Raw genomic sequence first — 27,149 nt, 5'->3', positions numbered from 1 at the left:
TGTACAATGAAACCAAACCAAGGGACCATCCTTATAGTCTTAGTGTGACACAGGTTGAGGAACCTCCTCTGCCTTGAATCATAGAATGATAGAATCATAGAATGCTTTGGGTTGGAAGGGACCTTTAGAGGTCATCTAGCCCAACCACCCTGCAGTGAACAGGGACATCTTTAACTAGACCAAGTTGCTCAGAGCCCTGTCCAACCTGACCTTGACTGTTTCTAGGGATGGGGCCTCCACTACCTCTCTGAGCAACCTGTTCCAGTGCTTGACCACCCTCATTGTAAAAAATTTCTTCCTTATATCCAGTCTAAATCTATTCTTTAGTTTAAATCCATTATTCCTTGTCCTGTCACAACAGGCCTTGCTAAAAAGATTCTCCCCGTCCTTCCTATAGGCCCTCTTTAAGTACTGAAAGGCCACAATAAGGTCTCCCCGCTGAAATCACAGTTTATGCTTGGGCTCAAAATAAACCTCACAGAAAGCAGTTGCATGGGAGAGGCCAGCTACCCAGCATGTTTTCTTCACGAGCCTCTCCTTCCTCACCACCAATCTGCTGTAAGTTACCTTGTCCTCCTCTGCAATCACCAGGAATTCCAGCATCAAAGTCAAGCCATGTCCTACCATACAGTCACACATATGGTAAAGGCACCTCAGCAAAGCAAGCTCCCAAAACATGGCCAACAGGTACCTCGCAGGCAAGGTGCTTGCCCAAAGCTGGGCATCAAGCCCATGTCCCAACTGGCATTACCTGTGGCAAAGGAATGACTAAAGGAGCCCTCCAGCCTTTTTCCAAGAGCGCAGGATCACACCCCCATGCATTTTTCTCTCTGCTCGTTGACGGATGCCGCTTCCGTGCTTTCCCCTCCCCGAACACGTGGGCTACGTGCCAGCCTGGGAGTTGTGCAAGCGCTCAGCCTTGCGAGCCTGCCAGGCGCAGGGATGTCGCAAGAGAACTCAGGGCTGTTCTTGCAGCATTCTGAGGTGATAATCCTAATTTCCCATTTCTTCAGTACTGGCAACAGTTTTAAAGGATGGAAGATAATTGCCCTGTGAAATAGGTTTGATTTCCTACCAGGTCTTTTGTCTCTGCCAGGTAGTCTTAAAACTTGAGGATTTTGGAGGGAGAATTTCATAACACATGACTGATCATTCAACAGTTCACATGTGGATTTGACCTTGGAGTGTTTGTACAGACTCGGTGGAGCTGTTGAATGCAAATGGTTTTTTTACTTCCTTGGTATTTGCTAAACATTTGGGTCTTGATCATCTGCTGACTTGCCATTTAGAGCTGCACATGTGTCATGGTTTAGCCCCAGCCAGCACCTAAGCACCACGCAGCCGCTCGCTCACTCCCCCTGCCCCGGTGGGATGGGGGAGAGAATCGGAGGAGTAAGAGTGAGAAACACTCCTGGGTTGAGATAAGAACAGTTTAATAATTGAAATAAAGTAAAATAGTAATGATAATAATAACAATACAATAATAACAACAACAACAACAACAACAACAATAATAATAATATAAATACACAAAGCAAGTAATGCACAATGCAATTGCTCACCACCCGCCGACCGATACCCAGACAGTTCCCGAGCAGCGATCGCTGCCCCCCGGCCAACCCCCCCCAGTTTCTATACTGAGCATGATGTCATATGGTATGGAATAGCCCTTTGGTCAGTTTGGATCAACTATTCTGGCTGTGCCCCCTCCCAGTTTCTTGTGCACCTGGCAGAGCATGGGAAGCTGAAAAGTCCTTGACTAGCATAAGCAGTACTTAGCAACAACTAAAACATCAGCATGTTATCAGCATTCTTCTCCTACTAAATCCAAAACACAGCACAATGCCTGCTACTAGGAAGAAAATTAACTCTATCCCAGCCGAAACCAGGACAACATGCCACCAAGCAAACTGCTGTTTGCACCGCTCGTTTCCTCCTGCCACACTGCAGATTAAACAATAACCGAGTCGGGACATTCATTGCTTGGGTGAAGCATCTCTTGGAGCTTGAAACCAGGGCTCTGCTCCAATACACATTAAGATTTATGGCCTGGCAGATAAATTGGATTTAGGAGAGCTGAAGCTGTAATAAAATGATTGTATCAGATTGCAGCGTGTGTATGGGGGTGGGGATGCAAGGGTCAGGTGGGGCTCAGATACCTCCTGAATATGTTGACTTTTCTTTTCCATCCTCCCTCTCCTTTAAAACCTCGCTAAAGCAGTGAGGAAAAACAAAACAGATAGGTTTGGAAAGGATCACTTCTGGCTGGCTGACTTCAGAAGGACGGGTAATTTTAAAACAACAACATTATTTCTTTGAGGTTGAACTGACTCAGAACATTTCTTCTTCCATCTCTCCTACCCCAAGGGACAGGTTTTATTTTGTTGCAAGTGCAGGTCCAGCCTGAGAAAAAAAAATATTTTTCTTTATTAAATGTTTTAGGGGGGAATCCTCATGGAGAATTCGGCCTGTGTGTTAAAATCTTTGAGAAATGGACTGTACCTTAGTAGCATCTTTCTCTGCTCCTTCACTGTCCTGCCTTGAAATACCTGCTACCTAAAACAGGGAAAAAGCAGTAATACACTGCTGGCAGGAGAAGGAAAGGAGGATGGAAGATCAACATGATCTGTCTGCACTATCTAACACCCTACTGGGATTAATGCTTTGGCCTATGATTGTTTGTTTGTTGGTTTTGGACAGAAGACAGGATGTTAATGATGAAGTGCTGGATGGAGGCAGACCAAAGCTGTGGAGCAAGCCAGGCCAACAGTGTAGGTACAACCATTGATGCACCTGGAAAGGACAGGCCTGTACCTGGCTTCAAACCTGACATTCAGGTTGTTGCTGCCCCTATCTGAGTAGGTCTGTCACTGGCTAGGATGGCTTTTGATGGAGGGTGGCCCAGCACCAAGTCTGTATGATGGTGGGAAGCTGGTCCTGTTTATTCCTGGGTCTCCTATTGAGGAGAAGAGATGTAGAAGGCTTCTTGGACATGGTCGTATGCTCCAGAGCTCCCTGGGAGGGGATGAGAGCCAACCATGTGCTATAACATCCTTGGGATTAAGTGATCTCTTCCTGGAAAGAAGGAGGGAGGGGGAAGAATGTATCAGGGCATCACGAGAGGAGAAGTGACTGTTCTCCTTGGGAGCAAAGCAGCTCTCCTTCACCATGCTTCAGAGCTCCACGTTGCCTCCAGGAGTCTCCAGTCATGCAAACTAACATGAATTACATTAATGTAGTCGATCCAAAGCTTAATTTTACGAAGGCTACAAAGTGAACTGGATTGGGGAGGCAGGTCAACTTTCTCCCTACAACTAGTTTTCATTAAAATGATTTGGAAGGTGTGCTGGTACCTTGTCATGGAGTGCACCCTGGGGGCAGACGGGTGCCTGTGGGAATATGTATTGGTCGACAGCTGGCTGAATATGCACCAGCAGTCTGCCCAGGTGGCCAAGAAGGCCAATGGCATGCTGGCTTGTATCAGAAATAGCATGGCCAGCAGGACTAGGGAAGCAATTGTCCGCCTGTTCTTGGCACTGGTGAGGCTGCACCTTGAATACTGTGTTCAGTTTTGGGCACCTCACTACAAGAAAGACACTGAGGTGCTGGAGCGTATCCAGAGAAGGGCAGCGAAGCTGGTGAAGGATCTAGAGAGCACATTTTATGAGGAGCGGCTGAGGGAACTGGGGTTGTTTAGTCTGGAGAAGAGGAGGCTGAGGGGAGACCTTATCGCTCTCTACAACTACCTGAAAGGAGGTTGGAGTGAGGTGGGTGGTGGTCTCTTTTCCCAGGTGACAAGTGATAGGACAAGAGGAAATGGCCTCAAGTTGCACCTGGGGAGGTTTAGATTGGATACTAGGAAAAATTTCTTCACCGGAAGGGTTGTCAAGCATTGGAACAGGCTGCCCAGGGAAGTGGTTGAGTCCCCATCGCTGGAGGTATTTAAAAGATGTGTAGGTGTGGTGCTTAGGGACATGGTTTACTGGACATGGTGGACTTGGCACTGTTAGGTTAATGGTTGGACTGGATGATCTTAAAGGTCTTTTCCAACCTAAATGATTCTATGATTCTGTGAAGGCTGTAGCAGTGGATCTGGGCATAATGTAACCACCTCCAGGGAAAGTTGTGCGTCAGGACTTGTTCACTTGGCCGCAGCAGTATCCTGCTCTACTCGCTTGAGATCTGCCCAGCATTGCTGTTGGTTCTCCCTGCCACACTTTCTGCAGGGAGCAGATAAGCGCTTTTGGGGGATGATGTAAAGTTTTCCATGTTCGAATGCTACAACGCTGATTTTAGGACAACAAAGCGAAATTACATCCTACCTAATAATGAAGAGTACTGCTTGAATAGATTCGACCACTTAGTTTCAGATCTTACGCAATCTGGAGAAACAGCTGACGTTTGTGGAAAATGGGCGATCACAGTGCAATAGCAATACTGAGTGAGGGTGGTTGTCAGGGTGCGCAGAAGATTTATTTACCTTGTATGTTTATGTATATATTTACAGAGGTAGTAGTACTAGCAAATCAAGTAATAGCAATAGTGGTTGCAGACTGAGAGAAGTGTGTCTGGACATTTTGTGGACGCAGACATTTTCTGGCATTGAGGACTATAGTCAGTAGAAGCCCTGCTCATTCCATTAAAAATAATGTTCATAATTGGTTGGTTCAAAATTCACCAGTACAGATCATTGCTTTCCAGAAGCAGCATTTTATGCTTTTCATTGGACATTGCTTACAGCATCAGTGGACAGTGCAAGGAGAAAATGTGCTCATTAGATATGAACTTAATTGAGAGTGACATGGCTGGGTATTAATATTAGTCTTGCCTCAGGCTTTTCCTTTCCTTTTTTGTGTTTATAGTCATGCTAGTAGATACTGAGCATGTTATCCATTTACCAAATTCCACAACAGCACCGTCAATAAAAAGGATAGATTTCCCACTGTCTTTCTAAATGGAGATGCAGCATCAGAGGTACGTCTCCTCCAGATGTGGGAGCCAGAGCAGCAAGTGCAGGAGGGCAGGGCTCTGCCTGGCTCTGAGCACCAGGTCACCCTTGTTACCAATGTGACCTTTTTTTGATGGTATTTCTGGTTGCAGGAATCTGTGTTTATGGTGGTTATGGTGGCTTATGGAATTTAACTTGGCATTTGCTTTTTGGGGGAACGGTCTAGTGACAAGAAGCTGATGTAGATTTCTTTGGGGTCCTGTCCCTGGCAACTCCTACCTCTCCCCCCCCCCCCCCCCCCCAATGTGCTTGGGAGAAGAAATAAATTAATTAGATGAAATGGAGGGGTCCATTTTCACCGACAACAAGAGAAGCACGCTGGGAAACGCGGGTGAGAGCGGGACTCTGATTGGTGCGGAGGGAGGCGGTGGTTTGTATAAATAGCGGGATGCGCTCCTTTGTGCTTGAGAGGTTTCCTGTGTAAGGCAGAGCAAAGATGCCGGGTGTGTTGCTGTCGTGACTAATTCAACTCTTTCTGGTACATCAGCTTTTTTTCAGGGCACGCTTCCTTTTTTCCCAGTGTTTCCTTGCCCCTGCGCACTCTGTACGTAGACCTGCGAGGCAGGGGAAGGTGCAGATGCCCATCGCAGGGTGGTTTGCGGCTTCGGGGTCCCTGGCTCCACGCGCTCTCCTGCTGCTCACGGCCAGGACGAACAATTACCCAGAGCGGTTTGTCTCACAAGTCAGTGCCATCTGTGCAGGGCGCCTTGTTTGCCGAACAAAAGGATTTGGAGGGGCTGAGGGGCTACGGCTTTAAAAACCCCCAGCTGAATGGAAGAAAGGAAGCTGTCACCCGCTTCTAACTGCATGCGGGAGCATTGTTCCCTCCCGAAACGTTCAGCGTCACTTTTATTACCTGCAGCCGTGCCAGTGCTCGGCAGCGCGGCGTTTATTTGGGGACAGGGTAATAGATTCAGCCATTCTGCCTGCTACTGATACGTTTCGTTTTGTTTATGTATATTTTACAGTGTTCGGTCTGACAGTTTTGTCTCCTGGGTAATTAAGCTGAATTATTGAAGGCTCTGAAATGAATACTGTCATTTTTAATAATTAAAATAAAGTAAATCTCAGCCTGTTTCACAAGTTAGGTTATTTCCTCTTCCTGATTTTGAAGGTGCGTGTGAACTTGTTTGGAAGAATGTGAGCACTCAAGTAGCTTGATTTTAAAATTTTGTTTAACAAAAATATGGGGGAAAACCCTAGGTCTCCTGTAAGGTCTCTAGAAACATCCAGTCCTTAAAAGAAAACAGAGCAGTAGGTAGGAGAAGTCAGTGTGTGGTAGCACTGCTGGTAGCAGTCTTTCCTGCCCACTGCTCTCGGCAAATACTAGAGAATAAGAGTGTTGGAGAGTATCCTATAGCTGGGAGGGAGCTTTACAGATAGATTATTTTCGGGTTTTTTTCTTTAAGTTGTAACAGTGCCCTCAAAATTTTTACTGGCTTGATTATATCATGTGTTTAGATATTTTAAAAATTTTTCTTTGAACATTTGAATTTCATTTTTCAAGTAAATACTGGGATTTCCTATTTGCTCTGGGTTTGGGAATGTTCCTCGTTTGCTGTTTGGGAATTGTAGGATGGTGGATTTCAAGAAATGTGGTTCGGTTAACTCCAGTGTTAAGACTGAGGTTCTGGTTTTTGTTCCCTGACTTTGGGCCAGTTGCACTCATCTCCATGTCTATGAACAACTTGGGCTTATTTCTCTTGACAAGGGTTTACAAAATATGGCTCTTACCTTTCTATACCAGGCTTTACTGCTTCTTGCAGAGCAAGAGCTGTAAGCAGGGGTAATGACATCCATATGTACCTGGAGCTGCAGCAAGGGAAGGGGATGCTCCCCGTGGAGGTGGTCAAATGGGAGCTGATGCTCAAGTCCCACCACCTGCTGGGGATGAGCATTTAATGGCAGTGAGGGAGCAGTGGGGGGCAGAGCAATGGCCAGGATGGATCTGAGGGTAATTCGGGCTGGAAGGGACTTCAGGAGATCTCTAGTCCAACCTGCTGCTCAAAGCAGGGTTGGCCGTGAGATCAGAGGAGGTTCCGCAGGGCATTGTTCTGTTGGGTCTGGAAAGCCTTGAAGGCTGGAGACTGCAGAACCTCTCCGGGCAGCCTGTGGCAATGCTGGACTGAAGGAATGAGGAAGCTCCACAGGCCAGTAAGTCTTTCTGTGTCTCTGCTTGTGCGTGTGGTAATGTCTAAAGCTGCAGAGGAGAAGGTCACGGGTGGGTTAGGAGAGCTGGAGAACAGGAGGAGTGTCTCCAGCCCCAGTGAATTTAACTGGTTTGTCTGTGCACGCCCAACACTTTTTATTGATAAACATATTGTTGTATTTCCTTGGCAACATGGTCTGTTATGGCAACAACTGGCTCCAAGTTTGCAGTGTGCAGGTAAGGGAGAGGAGGTGGTGGAGAGCTCGGTGTTGGCCAGGGCAAGGGCTGGGGCCGAGGGGCTGGTTTTTCTAAGGGGGAAAACGTGGGCTGTGAGCTCCAGTTGCTGCATGAGGCTTCATTGCTGCTCTCGAAGTTGCCAGCTGCTGTGGGACACTTGCCAAGGAAGGGCTCAAGGATGTGGCTTTGCCTTGCAAAATGTCAGCAGGTCTGAAGCTTCAGACCGGTCACCACATGAAAGAGAGGAGCTGATGTGTGGTTAAGGTGCTGCATTAGGCCTTGTGGGACTGGGATTGGCCGCAGACTTCTCGTGTGACCTTAGGCAAGTCACTTAGCTTCTCTGTATCTTGGCTCCCATCTGTGAAATGGGGATAGCTAGGCTTCTTCCATTCCCCTTGTCCAACTGAACCATAAGCTCTTTGGGCAGCGGTGGCTTTCCTGGGCATTGCAAAATGGGGCTTCAGACTCTGCTGCGGGTTGTCCGGGTGCTGGTGTCACACCCAGCTCCGGGGCAAACATGCTCAGGTAGACCACTGCTTTAAAAATAAGGAAGATGGCATTATGAGCCAGGAGGACACATTTCCCAAAGCTTGCCACCCACCGGTGAGTTGGAGTGGGCTGAGGTGCTGAGTGTCTGGTTCCCTGCACTTGGCGTGGTACGGGGGACACCTCTCCTTCCCTGGTCCTGTGGAAGGAGATGCTTCTCACTTACCTCTCTGCAGCTTTGCTGTTTGCATTTTGGGTTTGCAGAGCTCCTTTCCTCCCCGCAGAAACACCTGCTTAGCCCATTTAAGGCCCTGCATGGCAATGGGTGGCTCAGACCTGCCTGGATGGGGTTTCAGCATAACTCTTAGAGGACCTCTTTGGGGTGAGTTTGCCAAGCTCAGGGGGAAAAGGGGCTGGTAGGAGGCACTGCAGGTAGCTGCATCGTGGTCCCCATCTCCGCGGGGTTCGCAGGCTTCTCTCTTCTTTCTCCATCTTGTACCTATTTATCACCACTGAGCATTTGCAGGAAAATAAGAGGCATTCTTAAGTAATGCTGTTGTTAACGCACATATTTTAAAGATTTTTAACTTTGTCTACCCTCTGGCACGTGTTCCCTCCCGTTCCCTTACAGAGGAATGGGTGAAGTGTGAGGAGATCACTAGGGACGTGTGTGTTCCTGGGGAGTATTCACCAGAGCATCTCCAAAATCACTTGCAAAGAAACATCTCAGCATTCAGATGCCGAGCTGGTACTTCAGAAAGCTCCTTCAGATGAAATACTTGGCAAATCCATTTTCACATCTCTGAAACTGTGGGAAGATTTTTTTAATTGGAAAATCTGGTTTGGTCCCTTCCTAATTTTCAGGAAAGACTGATGGAAGGATTATGACCAACCCTAATTTTGCAAATGAGGTAAGGAGGCAAAGCCAGTACAATAAAACCACAGGGTAATGTGTCATCTTGTGCCCTTTCTTCACTCACTAGGTGCATACAGTTTAGTTGTAATGATGTGTGAATTTTTCTCCAAGTAAATCTTCTGGAATATGTTTTGCCAAAGGAAAGAAGTCTCAGTAATACCAGATCTCATGATATCTCCCTGCTGTTTGGGGCATGCAAATTATGGGCGAGTTTCTAATGTGTTAAGTTCCCACAAGCCTAAACCAAATCCTTAAGGAGAAGCCAGTGGGAAAGACATTTCCCAAGACAGCAGGACTTTTTTTTTTTTCCTCCCCCCCCCGCCCCCATCCTTGCAAAGAGTATGTTGGCTTTTTTTTTTTGTTTTTGTTTTTTTTTTTTTTTTTTAAATTTAATGAGCATCAATATTAGCTAAGATTCCTCCTCTTAGGAACAAAATGTGTGAACTTTCCCATTGCTTCATGGGCATGTTGCCTGAGCAGGAGCTGGTGGATTCATCCTGCTGGGGCTCGGGACTCCCGGCATTTTCATATCGATGTCTTTGAACTGGCTTCCTGATGCCGAGCAGATGAAAGCCTGGGTGACCACGCAGGAGGGTGTGAGGAGCTGCCGTGGGGGTGAGCGGAGGGCAGCAGGGCTGGGAGGTGCAGAGCACAGTGCTGATGTGCAGACGGGTGCTGCGAGAGCAGGTTTGGTGTCTCTCGGGGGCTGCGATGGCAGGGGAGAAACCTTGCTGTGGGGATCACACCTACCAGCACTGGAAAAGCCTGACTGGCTCATCCCACCTGTCTCCCCAGCGCTCATGTTGAATTGGCCCTCTAATGTGCATAGTATTCCCAGGCGGCTGCTTTTCCAAACTGGTGATCCCCGCATCTGGCTGATACCCGCCACTGTTGTTATTTTCTTGGTTTCCAAGTGCTGCATCCTGCTGCAGTCTGGGAACCAGGCATGAAGTATTTGCCCGGTATCTTTTTCCCAAGTAAACATTGCTTTAGATGCTCCAGCTGGATTATGCAATGTAGATAGGTGGGGACGGTCTTTTTTCTGCCGACAGTAGAAAGGGAAAGTTGTTTTGCTAAGATAAAAGTGGGACTTTCTCCAATAGCTTGGCGCACAATATAACATCCCTTTCTCAGCTGTGTTATCCTTGGCAGCTGGGGACAGCTGGAGCTCTGCTTCTGGGGGAAGAGGCAGTGGGTGAATCAGACAAGGTTTTGGGAATGCATCATTTTTGACCAGGGTTTTGAACAGTTCCCTGTTCTCCAGGGGAAAGGGAGGGGAGGGGTGGGCTCTGCATGCACCTGGGCTGGCATGCGGGCATGACCTGGGTGCTGGCTGTGCCTGCGCCCTCCAGCTGCGAGCCTGCCTGTGCTTCTGGGCCAACATTGCTCTCCTCTTGCCGTTGCTCTCCACGTGCCCGTCAGCCGAGATGCAGCTCCCGGCTGCATCCTCGTGCTGTTGCCCTCTGTGATTCTCACCGGGGGTTTGCTGTTGCTGTCGCTGGGGCTCTGCCACTGCCTGCTGGCTGCCTGCGTCTGCACGGCAGATGTCTTCCCCAGATGCTAGCAAGGCTGTTAGTGCTAAAATTGGAGTGGTGGGTCATGGGTCCCCAAACACCGATGGCGGCACGTGCATCGCCGTGGGGCTGCCCACTCCCCGCTGCGGCAATGCTGTGGGCAGGGCTGCCTGCAGCCTGGGAGAGCCGCTCTGCAGGCAGAGCGCAGCCAGGCAGCTGCCTCGCCCCGCGCCCCTGGCTCTGCTGCCTCTGCGGCACCCGGCACACCGATGGTCGGAATGAAATAGAACTTTGTGCTCTTGTGCAACAGACTGACTGGCAATTTGGGGGCCAAGAGGGAAGAGGACAAAGAGTTACACTTTCTGTTTTGTATCTGTGCTTTCTTGCCCTTGATGGTGTCCTTTATGGGCAAAACCACAGACAAGCATATATATGTCTGCATCATTTTAGTATCTTTAATTATAATTCACAGAAGGTTTTAAAAAGTCAAGGATGACCCAGTAACTGTGGTAGACTCCCTCTGATAGACTTTCCAAGGGCTTTGTGTAATGAAGGCCCCATGGCAAAGCCATTGGGTAAGTGTGTAGTACCTTAACAAGCTGCCAGTTACATGGAAACATGAATATTTCTAAAATATTTTTTATGGTGTCTTTTAAGTTGTTGTCACTGAACCTGTGGTTCTGGCATCTGAATATTTGAGATCGTCTTAAAAAATGAAGACAATGCCAGTAAAAGCAAAAAAACCCAAAGAGTGAATCTTCACCCTTTGTCCACTGTCTAAGTTAAAAGTAATTACCAACAGCAAAAGTATTTGCACTTCATTATATGGAGACTGACTTTTCTGACTGAGGGATTGTGAGACTGTGAAGAAAATTCAGTTCAAGGATGAGCCCAACTTGGAGTCTGTTAAGTAGTGTCTGTCATCTTCCCTTCTTCAGTCAAGCTGTATTAATCTGTCTGAAAGCTCACATTCCCAAGGGCCATCCAGCGCTTGCTATGTCATGGCAGTGACCTGAAGGAAAGTGTGTTACTTGTGTTATTTTGTAGAAAAGCTGAAACTAAGTTTTTTACCTAACCAAAACCACCAGTGAAACCAGCAGTTGAAGTGCTAGAGGATCCTAAGCCAAGAAGCACGTTTATCTGTTGCCTCCATCCTGCACATGCTCATCTCTGCATGTGATCGTGTTTGTCCAAAAGACCCATTACCCCTTTGTAGGCACACAGCTCATCTGGCAGTAATGAGACATGGGTATTCAAGTTGGCCAAATTCATCCCTGAGGTCATTTCAGTGACTTCAGAAGAATTAAGCCAGGACTGAATTTGCTCCTGAATCTTTATGTTTCCAAATGAATTTGGGTGGAATCTACTTTTAATTAAGCCTTACCTAATTATACCAGATTTGCTATCACAAGGGAGGAATGCTCTACTATCCAAAACAAGCACAGTGAGTATGGCCGTCCCCTTAGATTAATGTTACATTGATGCTGTGTGTGACGTGGTGATGGTGTATATATATAATCTATCTATCTATCTATCTGTCTATAGGCAAAATACACCAGTATTGAAGGATGTATGAGATCAGAAGGGACCTTTGGGGTTGGTGAATTCAGTCTTGTGCCATAGTGAGTGCTCCCACTTGACGCTGCCTGCCTTCTGAAATTTTTGCCCCTACTGCTTGTATTGCAAAGCTGTTCCTGAATCTCATACCTCCTTTTCCCAATTTCTAGCCTAAGTGTCTTCAAATCTAGTCTATGTTCATATTTTCATCCCTTTCAGCTGTTGAACGTTTTGCTTTCCCTGCCATCTTTTTGCCCAAGGCAAATGCTGCTGAGTCCCGAAGCAACACAAATCTGTTGGTGTGAATCTTGAGTTTTGGTATCATTATGTCCCTTTCATCCTAATAACAGTATCTAACCTCATGATATACGTTAAGGATGTCATAGACAGCTCTGCAAAATGGCTCTTAACCCTTCAGCACCTGGCTGGGAAACTGTGCTAGTGCAGTACACTGGAAGAAGACCTATAGGAGCACAGTCAAGGGCACCTTAAAATTCCCAGTTGGTTCTTACATTTACAGAGAAACATATTTGAGGCAGTCTTGGCTCACAAAAAGGGTAGTGTAACCCCTCTGGTGTGCACCGTGCCACTGTGCCTTGCAGCAATCTGTTCAGCATTTTTAGCTGGGGTGCCCCTCCCTGGGCTGTTCTGCCCAAAGATGAACATAGGTGCTGAGGGTCTTGCCAGGGACGTGCAGCACTGTGCGTCCTCCACCTTGCCGGTGCTAGCGAGCAGGACACATCCCTGCCCCGCTGGCTGTGCCTGGCTTGTGGGGAACGGCGGGGAGAAGACCACCTGCTGCCTGAAGCATAGTGCCCGGGGGTAGGCGAGGAAGACTCTCCTCGTGGCTGTGCTGAAGGCTTGTGGTGGACAGCTGTGGTCCAGCAAAGCATGTGGATGTATGACTGACTCTAGGCGCTGGCTCTTTATCATTCCTCAGGTTACTGAGCTGTTCAGCCAGGGTGTAACACTTCCTTACCTCTGTGGGAAGTTTCGCTTAGCTTTATTGATATGTCGTTTATTCACATTTTTCGTCTCAATTGGGAGGCCCAGCACAGAGCTTATTGGGGGGCGGGGGGAGGGTTGTACGGCACCATTGGAGCCCGGCGGTGCCAGCCTGGTACCCAGAACTTTATCAAGTTGTGTGTGAAGTGCTTTAAGTACTGTGTAGCATATTGGCAGTACCAGATTTTTTGGCAGGACTGGGTTTGTTAATGCTGCAGAGACAACAGGTTTGCTACCCAGCTTGGGATGCTACCTGAACTGAACTACCGCTGTATAACAACACGTTACGCTTTTCATTCCGCTTATCTGAATATCCTGCGCCATGGAGAGGAAAAACCAGCGGGGAGCTATTAGCTCCAGTTTGGAGATGAAGCGCTAGGCGTGTCGTTTTGTGAGCGGCTTTGATTGACCCTGTGTTGGGCGGCTGCCAAGGGCCGGTGCCGGTTCCCCATGCCCAGCTGCACGTCCCCTCCTGCCTCGTGCCGGCCCCAGCCGGGGATGCTGCGCGTCACCGGCTCATCACGGGGTGCCATGGGGTAGCATCGCCCCTTTACGCAGCTGCCTGCAGTTGGGTGGGCACAAAAGGCTAGGTCTTGCCCGTCGTTAGTGGCAAGCTTTTAAGTATAACATAGATTTTCCACCTCCCAGGCTTTGGCTCCCTGCCTCCCCTGTACTCCAGTCCTTGCCCTCCTGCAATCAGTGTTACAGGATTTCCCAGATCCAGGATCCCTAGCCAGCTCTTGTGTCTTCTATGGCCGAAACCAGCACTTTTATGCATTGAGGGAGTAAGTAGGAACCCTTTTATTTTTGTGATACCTCTTAATGCATTTTGCTTGAGGAGGCGTTTGTTAAAAGGGTCGAGTAGGGTTAGAGAAGATAAATTTGGGCCTCTGGGCGTGCTATAGCTTGATGGGCACGAAGCTCTTTCTGTCTCTGTCTCTGTCAGAGACTTGCAGAGCCGTCATATCAAAGCCTGGCACCGGCTACCACAGCACCATCAGCACTTGCTTTTCTCCTCCTTCTGGCAAGAAATTTGCTGGGAAACCATTTGTATTATTTAACTAATGATGACTAGTACTTGAGAGTGGATATCTGTGCAATGTAGGATTGTGCCTGTCTCAGGTCTCAGCACTTACCCTCTGTTTTCTGCACCCAAGAACACAGCCTTCCCTAAAAAGATAAAAGTGGAAAATATTTTTTCAGGAATCCTTTTCATTCCCCCTTTTTGAGAGTGAATCAACCTGAAAATGAGTTCTCTAAAAATGCCCATCTCGGTGTTTGTTGAGGGAAAACTGTGCAATAAGTAGTTTTGGGTGAGAAACAGAGAAGCACTGGAGGTCCTTGTCTCTTCTGGGACATGCGCTCTTGTGTGCTTTTGGGGGGGGTTTGTCCCAGCGCTGGGTGACAGCCAGATCTCCAGCATCTTCCTCTTCACTCCCTTGTGTGTGGAGACAGGACAAGTGTGGAGGCACACTCCCTTGTGTGTGGAGGTGTAGGGACAAGAGACACGTATCTCCATGGTTCTGGGGCTGTCAAAGGCCGGTCTTGGCTCCTAGTAGCAGCTGAGGATGGCTGGAGGATCCCTGGGCTCTGAGAGTGAAGGGCAGCTGGGCTTTTGCAAACGTACCCCCATGCGGTCCCGTCCCGGTCGCTGCAAGGGGAGCAGGAACCCACTGCCTGGACACCCTGTGCTGGGCAAAGTCCAAATGGCTCCTTGGGGGGTCCCAAGCAGCTCAGTATGATGGAGCAGCCTAATAGAGCACCCCAAAATTAATCCACTCTGTAGCATGTGCAGCTGGTTGGGCTGAGCTCACCAGGAACGAAGCTTTTGCCTCACACGTGCCATTTTCGAGCACCGCATTATGACCTGTGTATTGCTCTGCTTTGGCCTGAGGGTCCTGCTGCTGGGTACTCTTGAAGCCTCCAAGGTCTGAGAGGTCTCTCTTTAATTTAATTTTATTTTTTATCTTTTTTTGGAAAATCATTTACCCAGGTGCAGTATTACTCTTTTCTCCCTATCGCCTTTCAGGACAGTGCCTGCTTCCTTCCTAAAGAAGCCATTAGCTTGCATGCTCCAAACCAAAATGTTAGCTCAGCTGTAACGGATGGATGTGGCTATCGTGTGGCAACTTAATGAATAATATCTATCACCTAATTTCCCAAAAGTTGGCATGTAATGAGGCTGGTGCCATGATTATTACCTCTGTAAATCATGACTTTAAGATGATGACAATCCCTCCTGCCCCAAGGATACAGGACAGCCAGACAATGATGTACATTTAATTGCTGTGTGAGAGAGGCAATGTGTTCGGGAGCATGCCATTGCCTCTAAATTATCTTCTGCAGCACAGACGCTAGAGGAGATTAGTGCAGATTGGAGGGGAGGGAGGGCCCTGCCATGCTGCAAGGTGCTCTATGTATGCCTGTGTTTATTCACTTGAGCCAGCCAGTGGTGGTGGAATGAGCTGGCCAGGGTGGGATGGAGGTGTGATGCCCAGGTTTGCCTTCTCGGTCTCTCCCCAGGACTGAAGAAGCAGCGGATGGAGAGGGGATTGTTCACAACTGGGTAGAGATGCTTCCTTTGTTTTTCTGATGAGTGCTTGTGGTGAATACCTCTGTGGACAGAGGACTCTGACCTCCCAAACAGGGACCTTGGCTTGGGGAGTGAAAGCTGCCCAACCTCTGCCCAAACCTCCTCTCGCTACAGGAAATCTCTGTCCCTGGTTTCTTCCTACCACAGACCGCAGCTGGCCATAAAGCAGAGCCGATGCCCACATTGTGGGCTCTCAGCTTGCTCACGCGGCTGCTTCCTAGCCAAGGGAGACATCCCTGCCTGCAGGGCCCTCCCAGACCGTCTCGTTCTTTATCAATTGATTGAATAACCGCAGTAAATTATTACTCTGCTGGGCTTTTAAGGTGTCTTTCATTAGCTGTTGTGCTATGACAGTTGACAAGGATGTGGCTGGATTGTGGATGAATCAGATGTTGTAGCTGATCCTTGGAAAGCAGCTACTGCCAGCCTGCCTGTACTGCTGGTTAGTGCTGCTCTTCTTTGCTGTGTTGCCCCCCTTGCTTGAGTACTTCTTTGTGTTTGTTTAATTTTTCTCTTCCTTCTAATTCTGCCCCTACCTCCCTGATGCACCGGCCAGCGTGGTTACAAGCTGGCTAGATGTGGGGCAGAGCAATGGACACGCTGCTGCTCTGGTTCTCTCCTCCACTTCGGCGCTTCTGACCCATGTGATGAGCAGAGGTGACAATAGCCTTAAAACTGTGACAGCGGCTGCTTTAGGTCAGAGCGAAGATCCCCCTGGCCTGATGTCCTGTCTCCAGCAGTGCCCAGGGGAATTAAAACTAGGACAATGTGATGATCACATACAATGACGTGTTTCCCTGCAATACTTGCCCAGCCTCCGGTGATTTGCAGCTCCAGGACTTCCCGAGCCAGGAGTGTTGCCTTAAGGTTTGGTGGTCTCTGCGCAGCCACCGTCAGCAGCATCACGGCTGCTTCCAATTGCTTCAGCGCAGCCCCCAAACCCAGATGCTCACCTGGTTTGTGGGGAGACGGCTGTAAAATCAACAGTACTGTAACTGCCTGGATAATGTGAGCAGCAGGCCATTTGCAAAGCCACCCAGTGCCCTGAACCCTGTGGGATGGCACTGCTTGGCTGTGCGTTGCAGGGGAGCCACTGAGGTGCTGGGAGAGGAGACCCACGATGCCAGCAGACCCCCGTGTGTGCAGGGGGGCGGCGTGCCTGACTTAGCCACTTCTCCCTCTCCCATGTTGGCTCCCACAGCGGTCACCAGTGTCACTCTCCTCTGGCCCTGGCCTGCAGGGCTCCCAGCTGGAAAGATGGGCAGGTTCTGCAGAAGGAAGGTGAGGGTATGAGCAGCCTGCATGAGCACAGAGCCAGAGGGGGCACGTGCAAATACCTTGGTAAGATCCTTCCACAGCTTTGTGAGCAGCCACCCTCAGCAACACCTTCAGGTCTGCTGTTCCCTGAGGGTTTTTGCATCCAAAAGGTGGCCTGGAGCGTTTCGTTGCTTTCCTTCCCCCAGGTAAGCAAACACCATCCTGCCAATGCTTTGCAATGTCAGATCTTCTCATACCTGCTGGAAAGATGCTATCTGCTAAAGCAATGGTGGCCATGCCGATTGATTCCCCAAAGTAACGTGGGGTTCTTCTCTTTAAATCTCTGCGGTGAATTGGCTGCCATTGGTCTGAGCCTGTGCTGAGCCTTTTTGGTCACTAAAGACATTGTAGTACTTAGGGCATTAGCGGTTACATAAGCTGGCTGTCTCCTAGGGGGCTTTGCCCTGGTGTGATGCTCCTTTAGGGTTAGGTAAGAGCCAGCCACAAAGTAGGGGGGTGTGAAAAAAAAAAAAAAATACACGTCTGTAGTCAAGAGACTTATTTGAACTTAACACACCCCGCAGGAAAACCCATTTTTGGAGTTTTCCTGTATTCTCTCTGGCTCCACAGATTAGAGGGGGACCGTGGGAAAGCTGCCAGGGCTTGGAAATCAATCCAGCCTTTGTAAATCCTTTCATCTGACTGGCGGCTTCATACAATTGAGTATAACCCAGTTTATTGTTGTTGGTTGATTAAATTCCTGTTGGTCAACACAAATAGTGCCGCACAGTGCTGTGCGTTCGTGGGATGGAAATTGGCATTGCAAAGCACTTCCTAGAGAAAGGCAGGGATGACCTGTCATTTAAAACTGTATTCAGGGGACGTTTTGGGGGGAGGACAAATCCCTCTGTGCAAGTGACTTTCCAGGCATTTCTCACGTGCCTGCGGAGGCTGAGCCTGCAGCGAGCGAGTGTGAGGGTCGGATCCCTGCTTTTCTGGCAGCAAAGGCAAGCGGCCTCGGCGGGGATGTGCTCACCAAGCCCTGTGGCTGCAGGGTGGGGGAGGCGTGGTGTGGGGTGGACCCAGCATGTATAACTAGGATTAATGGGATGAAATTAGGTGAAGGAGAAAGTCGTCAGGAAACGTTTCCTCAAGGTGAAAGCTATTAGGCTGCGGCAGTTTCTCGAGGGAAGCGATGGGCGCTTACTTACTCGGGTTGTGTTAAAATGAGAACATGACAAAAACTTGGTTGGGGAGAGGAGACAGGCGACATTGGTGGCTTTAGGGGGCTCTGGTGGGACGTCACCCCCTCAGGAACAGTGCATTTCTGGGAGGGATGGAGGGGGCCGCGAGTGGGGCTTTTGCCTCTGTGCGGGGCAGGGTCTTCAGCTGAGGTTTGCAGGCAGGGGAGCTGGGGGCTGCTGTCTGCCAAAGCAGGATGTTCCGGTAAGCCAGCAGCAGGGCCTTGTCCCGGTGTGAGGCAGGGCTCTGGCAGGCCCTGAAACAGTACTCCCCAAATTTGCTGACCTTCCTCTTCCTAAATACTTGCCTGGCTTGTAAGGAGGGAGGTGGGTATAGGACAGAGCTCTCAAGAACGGGAGCAATTAGCTAACAAATAGTTTGGGAACCTCTGTGCTAGATGACCTGAAACATCTTTATGCTTTTATGAATGGCGTTACCTTCAATGTCCATGTATTTTCCTTCCACATCCTTGTGCCCGAACCAAAGCTATCCCCTTTATCTTTGGGTGTGATGATTCATTTCCCATCTCCGTGTAATGTGCACCCCCAGAAAATGAGTCCACTTGGTTATTGAAAGGATGCCTGTGCTTCAGTAGTCTTTTTTCTTTTATGTGTGTAATAAAAAGGTGTTTTGTGGAAATAAGAAGGTCATCTTCTCTCCCTCTACTACTTCTCAGTCCCCGGGGCATAGAGGAGTCCCAGGTGACCCTCTGCAGTGAGCAGACAGGAGATGCCTGGGGCTACACGTGATGGAACAGGCTGCCCAGAGAGGTGGTGGAGTCACCATCCCTGGAGGTGTTCAAAAAACGGGTAGATGTGGCACTTGGGGACATGGTTTAGTCTAGTCTACCCTTGATTGGTGTAGAGTGGACTTGGTAGTGTAGGTTAATGGTTGGACTGGATGATCTTAAAGGTCTTTTCCAACCTAAACGATTCTATGATTCTATGATTGATTCTATGATTCTATGATTGGGAAGGAAGACGTTCATGTCAGGGTCCCCTTCTGTATCCCTTCCCTTTGTACCAGCTCTGCCATGATGTGTGTAACCAGAACTGGCTCACGGACGTGACGCTACAGAGCAAGCAGGGGTCCAGTCATGGCTTACTGCTGAGAACCCACTCTTCAAGGCCGAAATGCAAAATACCCATTCGAAGGCCAGCGTGGGTCCTGCGTGCCTCTGGAGCGGCGAGGCCGAGAGTCAGCCGTGGAGGCCGCTTTGGAGACCCGGAGAAGCGCGTGTTAACCGGCCTCGCGGGGAGCCGTCAGCTGCCAGTCCAAAGGGCTTGAGCGAGAGGTCATAAACCTGTTATTTATTAACAGGGAAAGCTGGCTGTGTTGCATAGTTTTAATTTCTGAATGTAACCTCGGGGAAACATGGTAAAGGTTTGCACAGTCCTTTTGCAAAGCCGTAGCAGGTGCTCGTTGGGCTTGTGGGAGCAGAAAGTCTGGTCTCTGAATCATTGCGGGATTGATTTTATCGTCCTCGGTGGCCAAATGCCTGGGCTCTCCTTGGCTGCCCCAGGCAAGGGGACAGCGCGGTTCCCTGCTTCGCCCTAATGGCCAGGGGACTCACCCTGTGGGATGCTCCCAGCCCCCTTCCCTCGCAGCGGGGGCTGCTCAGCATCCCCTGGAAAGGGTCAGTGCTGGCAAGCGCCAGCTTTCTGGAGCCCTTCCTAAAACTCCTGGCTGAGGGTGGTGGCATGGACAGGAGGGTGTCACAGTTATCAGGGAGATTTATCTGAGGACTGACTTGCTATTTCTAAATGATGTCTTGTATTTTTATTGCAGTAATGTAGTATTAACTTATTTTAAAACAGATTTTGTTTCCTATTGTCTCATTATTTCCATCCAGTCCAGTGATACATTGTAATCTGCTCCTCCATCTTGTTTCTACTCCCTATAGACATTGTGCTGTTAGGAAATGCTTAGGTATTGTCTAGCCTTTCTTTCCAGGCATTAATTATACGTTTACTCTATTCAGATTCTTAAGCCATACCACACACACGTCGCTCGCTGTAGGTATCTGGAGTCTCTCTTCTGCTCAGTTTTGGGATATAGCGTATTTTTGGCTGGACTGCTGCTGTTCCCAGCTGGCCCTGACAAAGCATGTGCCGGTTTGGCGTAGCCAATACATTACACTCGACAGCCCTTTTCCTGTTTAATTTCCTTTTGCTAACTCCCTCAGCAGGGCAGCAGGTGCAGGCAGGAGAGGGCTGCAGGTAGGAGATGGGGCATTGCTGCTTTCCAAAACGAGGATTTCCCTCCACCCTTGTGTAAGAACATAGGCAACGGTCTTTGCTCTGTTTGTGTAATCTGATGGCACGAAGGGGCTCCTCTGTGACCCAGGTTTTTTTTTTTTTTTTCTTTTGGTTGAATTTTATCTCAGGTGAAAGCTGGCAGGGATTGCATTCATGCCATCTTCCAGCTTGACATCGAAGGGCTCTACAGTGAATTTACTGCGCACACTTTATCATTTTTATGCATGGCTGTTTTTCCTGTGTGTACTGAGTCCTTAAAGGTGTTTGGGAAGAAACACACCTTCCTCCCGCAGTCATGCTGCTGTTGGAATGTGTTTATCAAAAGTGAGTTAAATTGCTAGGCAATTGCAGCACATAATGTTTAACTACAGTCCGCAGTAGGAGAGCGCGAGGCTGAGTGGTTTTCTGCTGCTGGGTGGAAAAGAAGAACCTGGCAGGGGAAGAGAGAAGAACCAAGTCAGAAAATACCCTAAGTCAGAGGGGACTGGGTGGAAGGGAACAGGGTCCCCTCAGTGCTCTGGACTGCAGCAGAGCTTTGTTTCCCGAAACCCTGGCTTGCTGGGAGAGACCAGCACATTAAACCAGCTAACTGCAAAATACACGTAGATCCAAAACTGAAATATTGGTGAACTCTGGGACCTGTGCAGGTGCCTGTCCTAGCTGGCGGGAGCCACTGCCTCTACAACTGCAGTTATTTTTGACAAATAGGACCAGGCACAGGGTTTCTGCCTGCAGTGTAGCCAGGCTCTGTATCCTTGGCCGTAAAAATTTGTGTGTCTTTTGACACAGACGCACACAATCCCCAACTCCAGAAGAGCTTAGTGTGCAGGGATTTAGGCATTCCCTGGTGATTGCCTTAAGCCATGGGCTGCAGCTATTTTAGGCTTTCTCCCTTTCTCTTTCTGAGGGTCTGACCAGAAATTTCATCCTGAGCTAAAAAATTCATGAAACTGGATGCACCTGTGTTAAAAATGCTCTCTTGATAAATCAGCATTTTCCTATGAAAACCTGCTTTGCCTAAAAATTCCCAACCAGCCCTCATCCCAAGGAACATGGCAGGAGTAGGTGACACCGTGAAAGCACATCTTGCTCGTCACTTGTGCAAGAGCCCTCCACTGCCAGCCCCTGCTGTGGGAATGAGGTTTGTTACCGTCCTGCCCAGTACGTAAATGCCATCCATAACTGGATAAATGCTTTTTGCTGGAAAAAGGCCAGCAATTTTTAACACCTTTGCTACCTTGCACTTTTTTAGGCTCGGGGGGAGAGATGGGGGCAGCCGGTGCTGGGGCTAAGGAGGGGTTGCAGGGCAGCTTGGACCGGGGCGGGGGGATAATGAATTCCTGGGCACATGGAGCTCGTTCAGCAAGCGCTGGGCTCCAGCGGGCCCCTGGGTGGAAGCACTTTGATCTGACTCCAGCCTTTTCCCACTGAGGCATCGCTTTTGAATGCGTTCCTGCTCTCAGCCTTGCCGTGCACTGCAGACAAAGGCGAGGGGAGCGGGGAAGCGAGGGGGGGGGGTGTTGTTTACCCTCATCAGGAATGGTCGAGTGGCCTGAGTCAATGGAGCCTATTTTTCATTAACCTAATCATTAGTTTTTTCTCGCTGCAATTAAATTTTTCCTGTCGGTACTCAGAAGGGCATCGTTTGCATCTATGAGATTTTTTTTTTAATAGGGGGCTCCCTCAACATGGCGGGGGTATTTGAAGAGTTGGAAATTAGAGTTTAATTTCTCTCTGGACGTGGCAGAAGAGGATTTTTGAGTTTTAATTATCACACAGCGTGGATTCCTGACGGTTGAGGACCGCGTTGGAAAGGCTGGTTTCCATTGTGTGGAGTGGATAATTATGCAGCCCTCTCCCAGGCTCGCTGCGTTTATTGTCCAGAAGAATCTTCCCAAGCAAAATGGGGGAGCAGATTTACAACCCGAAATGCATTTTCAGAGCCTGCAAAAGTTTCAACTTGATGTTTGCAAAGAAAGACTTTTGCAAATATTTAAGATCATCTTGTTTACCCTTTTAACAAAAAAAACCCCGTCAATTTATCTGGTAATCTGCCTTTCCCCTGCAGGTTGCTTAGGAAGTAGTTTTGTAAACTCAAGAGAGCCCTTCTGCAGCTGGACTGCTTTGTGCTATCAGTTTCTAAGCAGGATTCCTTCGAAGGCAGTGGGAATTTCTGCATAAAACCTACCAGCCCATTTGTATGAATATAGGATTTACAGCCATCTGAAACTTGGCAGTGCTTCTTACCTAGGAGGTAATGTTAATCTATCCAGGAGAAAATGTTGAAGGATTCAAACAAACCTAAAATTTCAAAGCAAAACTCATTCACAGCCGCTCTGTTTCACAAGGTTTTGGATTAACCTGATGTCTTTCCACAGGCTTTTGAACCATCGATGGTTAGATGTTTGCCATAAAAATGGAGAAACTTCAGCAAAGGTCTTGTCAAATATGGTGAAGCTTTTGCAACTGCAACATTCCCCCGCCCCTCCCCCCCCAAATCTTTTGGGGATGGGATCAAAGCTGCATGTATTTGGGCAGGTTCAGATTTAGGGGCAAACGTCTTGCGCAGCTTTGGTCAGTGTGATGAGTTCAAAGAGAAAAATACTGATTGTAGATGCTCACTGTTTCTCCTTGCTGGGAGGTGGAGTGGCAGTAGTGCAAAATGGAAACCAGGGAGCAGATTCTGGGATACACTTGCACTTATTTCAGTGGATTTGCAAGAGGTAACTAACAGGGCAGTTGGGTGTGCAAAAAGTTTCAGATCAGCCTGTTTTCCAGAGCTTTCTGGCTGTGACAGAGTGACAAAGGGCTCTGAACCCAACTTGACTTTCATTTGCAACTCTTTTTGGTTTCACTAGTGCAAACTCAAAAATCTTTGGGCTTCTGATAGCTACCTTCCTATCTTGAAAGACCATGTGGTTGTTTTGGGGAAGGCAGCAGCTTATTATGGGTGTTTCTGGTCTATTAAAATAGCTTACAGCAACCTTAGGTCTCCATTTTCCACACACTCAGTTTTCAAATTAGCACCTTTGTACTTTCTCTTGTGGTGCCCTAAGACTTGTAGACAGGGACATGGCTGTCTCCGTAGCTTTCTCCAGCCCCTTCCTCTGTCATGGTGCCTACGAGCCATGACCGCAGTTGGACTGTCAGTGTTGCTGAGGCTGTTCCCTAATCCACGTGGTTTCCTGGTGTTCCCCTGCTTGTCTGCATTCACTGAGCTCCTCTTTTTTAAGCTCTTTTGGCTGGAGACCATATGTTGTTACTGTAGTCATACCAAGCCTCGTGCATGTTGGCCTTCTGTGATTTAGGACTGTGAAAAAGCTGGAAACGATAACTCTTAAAGATAAGAACTCTCTTTTTTGGGGTGGGTACTAACTCTTGAAATCCCTGGCTGTATTTTAAAACAGCCAACTGTTTCCAATATAACCTTTTTATTGCAAACATCCCATTAGTATTGGAAGGCCCTACCTCAGCACTTGTTCTTCTCCACATGCTCTTGCCAGCCCTACTTTCTTCTTTGCCAGCCACCATACAGTTAGGTGTGACTTTCTTCAGGTGATGGAAAACCCAAATGTGTGGATGGTTTCAGATTACTGAATCTGACATGCCAATCAAAGGCTGTTTAGTGATTTCATTTTTGCCTTCAAATAATTGCGGTGCTTGCTTTCTGGAATTTAAGTGAAATAGCTACAGATTTTCTCATGTGGTATTTGTACAGGGTAGGCATGGAAAACAGAACTGAAGGGCTCTCGGGGTCGCTTAACCCACCCCTTTGCCCCAAAGCAGACTCAGCTCTACCTGAACTACTCCTGACAGATGTTTGTCCAATGTGCTCGTGAAAGCTGTCATCAATGGCAATTCCACCACCTCCCAAGGCAGTCTCTTCTAGCGCTTAAACATCCCTGTTATTAGAGAGCTTGCTCTTTCTGGGTGGATGTGGAGAACAATTTATTCACGTCATCTTTTTTTGACAACCATTTACATATTTGAATCCGTTACTACATCTGTGTTTGGTCTTTTCTTCGCCAGGCTAAATAATCTGGGTTCTTTCAAGCTCTCCCACTAGATTATGCTTTCCACACTCTGATCCTCCTTGTTTCTCTCCTGAATTCCTTCCAGCTAGTCCGCATGAGTCTTGAAGTGTGATGGACACAGATCCCTATTCAAGATCTTTAATAGCACTGACGGAGGAGGTTTATTTCCCCTGTTTACATTCAAGGCTCTTGTTTCTGCATCACAATATGATCCCACGTACTGCTTTGCCCCAGAGTGACACTGATTTGTGCCCCGTTTACAGATTGCAGTAGCTCCCAAGATCCTTTTAAACAGAACTGCTGTGTATGAGGGAATCAAAGGATGCTGCCACAAAAGTTTAGGTTGACCTCAGCAGAGGCTTTGAGCGTAGCACGCTGGCAATGGGATGGGCTTAGCCTTTGGTTGCTGTTGTAGAGACAGGCACAGCAGCTACCACAGCAATAGCCAAAGTCAAGTGGGAAGGGTTGGGTTTTGGAGGTGGGAGGGAGGAATTAAGCAACTGGATTGATACAGGTGGAAATGAGTACAGCCTGTCCCCTTGGTTTCAGGGATTTTCCCCTGGGACAGTACCCTCTTGGCCACTTCTAGAAGCTGCAGCGTTTGTTGAGTTGCCCCCAAAAGGAGGGCGTGGAGCAAAGCGGGCTACTCCTTCTGAAGCATCCACACCATCCCAAATGTTTTGAGTCATTTGTAGCCAGTGGAAAGCCACTAATCGGCTTCGGGGCTTTTTTTGACCAGGTCACGTGACTGTGCTACCAAGATTAAAGCAGCACGAGGAAGGAAAAGAGGCTTAAACAGCTGAGGGTGCCTGGCAGGTCATTTTAACCTTTTCGTAATCATTAAAGCTGCAGAATCCCATTAGCGGTGAGTGACTTGCAGCTCCGCTCCTGGAATGAGCGCTGGTGACACAACTTTCCGTTCACCTCCGCCTTCCCCCAAGGGAGAGTCTGGCACAACTGGCTGGTAGGGCCCAAACTTCAAGCAGAGAGTCTGGCCATTCCTTCCTGTGCATTGAGGAGTCCATTGCACCAACAAGAAGCAATCCGTGGGTCTATCAAAAGCGGAGGATTTATCTCTCTGTCTCTAAAATTAGACTCTCATGGAAGGTCCTGCTTAGGCCATACTGTGGTAGATCAGCCCTTGCCCATCTGTGGCAATAGTAGAGAGGTACAGGATAAGGAAGATTATGATAATCTCCTAATTCGCTGATTTGGCACTGGTCAGTGGGCTATGGCTTTACTTTCCTGGGACTGGTAACAGCAGAAGATTCTGCACTGTTGCAGTGCAGCTCTGACATGGGAAGCAAAGCTTTTTGGATGAAGCTACGTTGACTAAGACACGAGGCAGTCAAAGAGCCTCCAGTTTGCTGGTGTTACTCATCTTTTCCTCTCTTGCAAGTTTTCATAAGCACAGCATCACATCCAGTAGTCAGTTTGATCTTCCTCTGTCTCTTCTCCAGCTTCTGCATCTTTTGTTGTCTCCCTTCATGTCAACTGGGAGGCACTGATAGAGAAATGCTGGTACCACAGTGCCTGGAAGGGATGATCGCTCTGATCCACCTGCAATTTGAACATTGTTCTACTTTCTCTAGAATTGTCCTTTCTGCATTCAGGCAATCCTTCACCGAGTACATCTACGTGGTCGCACAGCAGGTGGCTTCTTGAAGAGGCCAAGGAAAACCTGAATTCAGCATGGTGTCACTGTGCTGTGATGGGTGTTGCAGGTATTGCAGCACCTGGAATTGATCCAGAGCGCACCTGCTCCCTCGGACAGTGCAGGCTTCCGTGTGCAGGGAGCAGGAGTGCTGCAGCGGCTGTAATCAGCTTTCCCCTGTTACACGTACACCAGTCAAGACTGTCTGGCTGTGCGTGTCTTGGACATTAATATTTCTATCACTGTGTTTGCTTATTGCATCTAATTACTGTCTGTCCACTCTTGCTTGAAAGCTCAGTCTGAGGCTGAACCTCAAAAAACTCACACTGATTGTTCTCAGACTGATGCCCACAGTCAGGCATTAAAACACAACTTTGTAAAACAAACGCAATCTTTTCCTTGGTTGTTTACCTTCAAAATCTCTGGGGGATAGAAGGAAAGATTTCCCCAGGAAACCTGGACAAGCAGTAGTGGCTAATAGTCAGGGCTGAGCTGGTCTGTCATGCGGGGAGCACATCTCAGCAGCCTGGTGAAGGTGCCATCCTCTGCAACCAGGCTTACAAGGAGAGCTGTGGAAAGCCCTGGAGAGCTGCAGCAGCAGCACTGTCTGCCCTTGCCCACCCCCAGCAGCAGAAGAGCAGCTACCGGTTGTCCCCCGTCCCCCTCCGGAGAGGGGAAGTGTGGTATCAGACTGCAAGACTGGGAGGTGTTCTACCACCTTCCCTTTAAGCAGGTTTTACAGGTTGAGTGGGTTAGCCATCCTCAGATTAAGGCCATCCTCGATGGTTCCTGCTGTGCTATGCCGTGATAGAAGGACAGCCCAGGCAAAGATTGTAATGTAAAGGTCACCCAAGCAAGGAAGGAGAAACTGGTGGCCACTTTCTGATGGGACAAGACAGCTCTCTCCTGGCTGCGCTGCAGCACAGGGGCACACACATGCACATGCTGCTCTTTCCCTATCAGCTGCCTCCTAATGCAATCCCGATAAGGTATCAGGAGCTCTTGAACTCCTGTTGACAGTCGTCGTGGGCAGATGTTTTGCTGTGCACAGAGATGATGTCGTGGCTGGAAGTTGCAGTAGTGAGCTGTAAAAGCTGAAGTCAGGAGAGACCTTATCAGACTGTTACAGACCGACCTGAGGCCACTAAGCTCCCAGACAGGCCTAATGAACGGGAACTGAGTTGGGAACGTTTGGTCTTGAAAAACTTCAGAGCTCGTAGTTACAGGCTTGCTATGAAA

General features: G+C 48.5%; 1 protein-coding gene across 1 annotated transcript in view; it reads left to right on the top strand.

Annotated features, from left to right (window-relative positions):
• Window positions 1-27,149, top strand: part of CCDC85C (coiled-coil domain containing 85C) — a 112,569-nt gene that overhangs the window by 36,080 nt on the left and 49,340 nt on the right. The gene's annotated exons all lie outside the window — the stretch shown is intronic.

The sequence above is a fragment of the Pelecanus crispus genome, chromosome 6, assembly GCF_030463565.1.
Source record: "Pelecanus crispus isolate bPelCri1 chromosome 6, bPelCri1.pri, whole genome shotgun sequence".
In the NCBI taxonomy this organism is placed as follows: domain Eukaryota; kingdom Metazoa; phylum Chordata; class Aves; order Pelecaniformes; family Pelecanidae; genus Pelecanus; species Pelecanus crispus.
The sequence above is the reverse complement of the archived record's forward strand: the minus strand, read 5'-3'. Positions and strand labels throughout refer to the sequence as shown.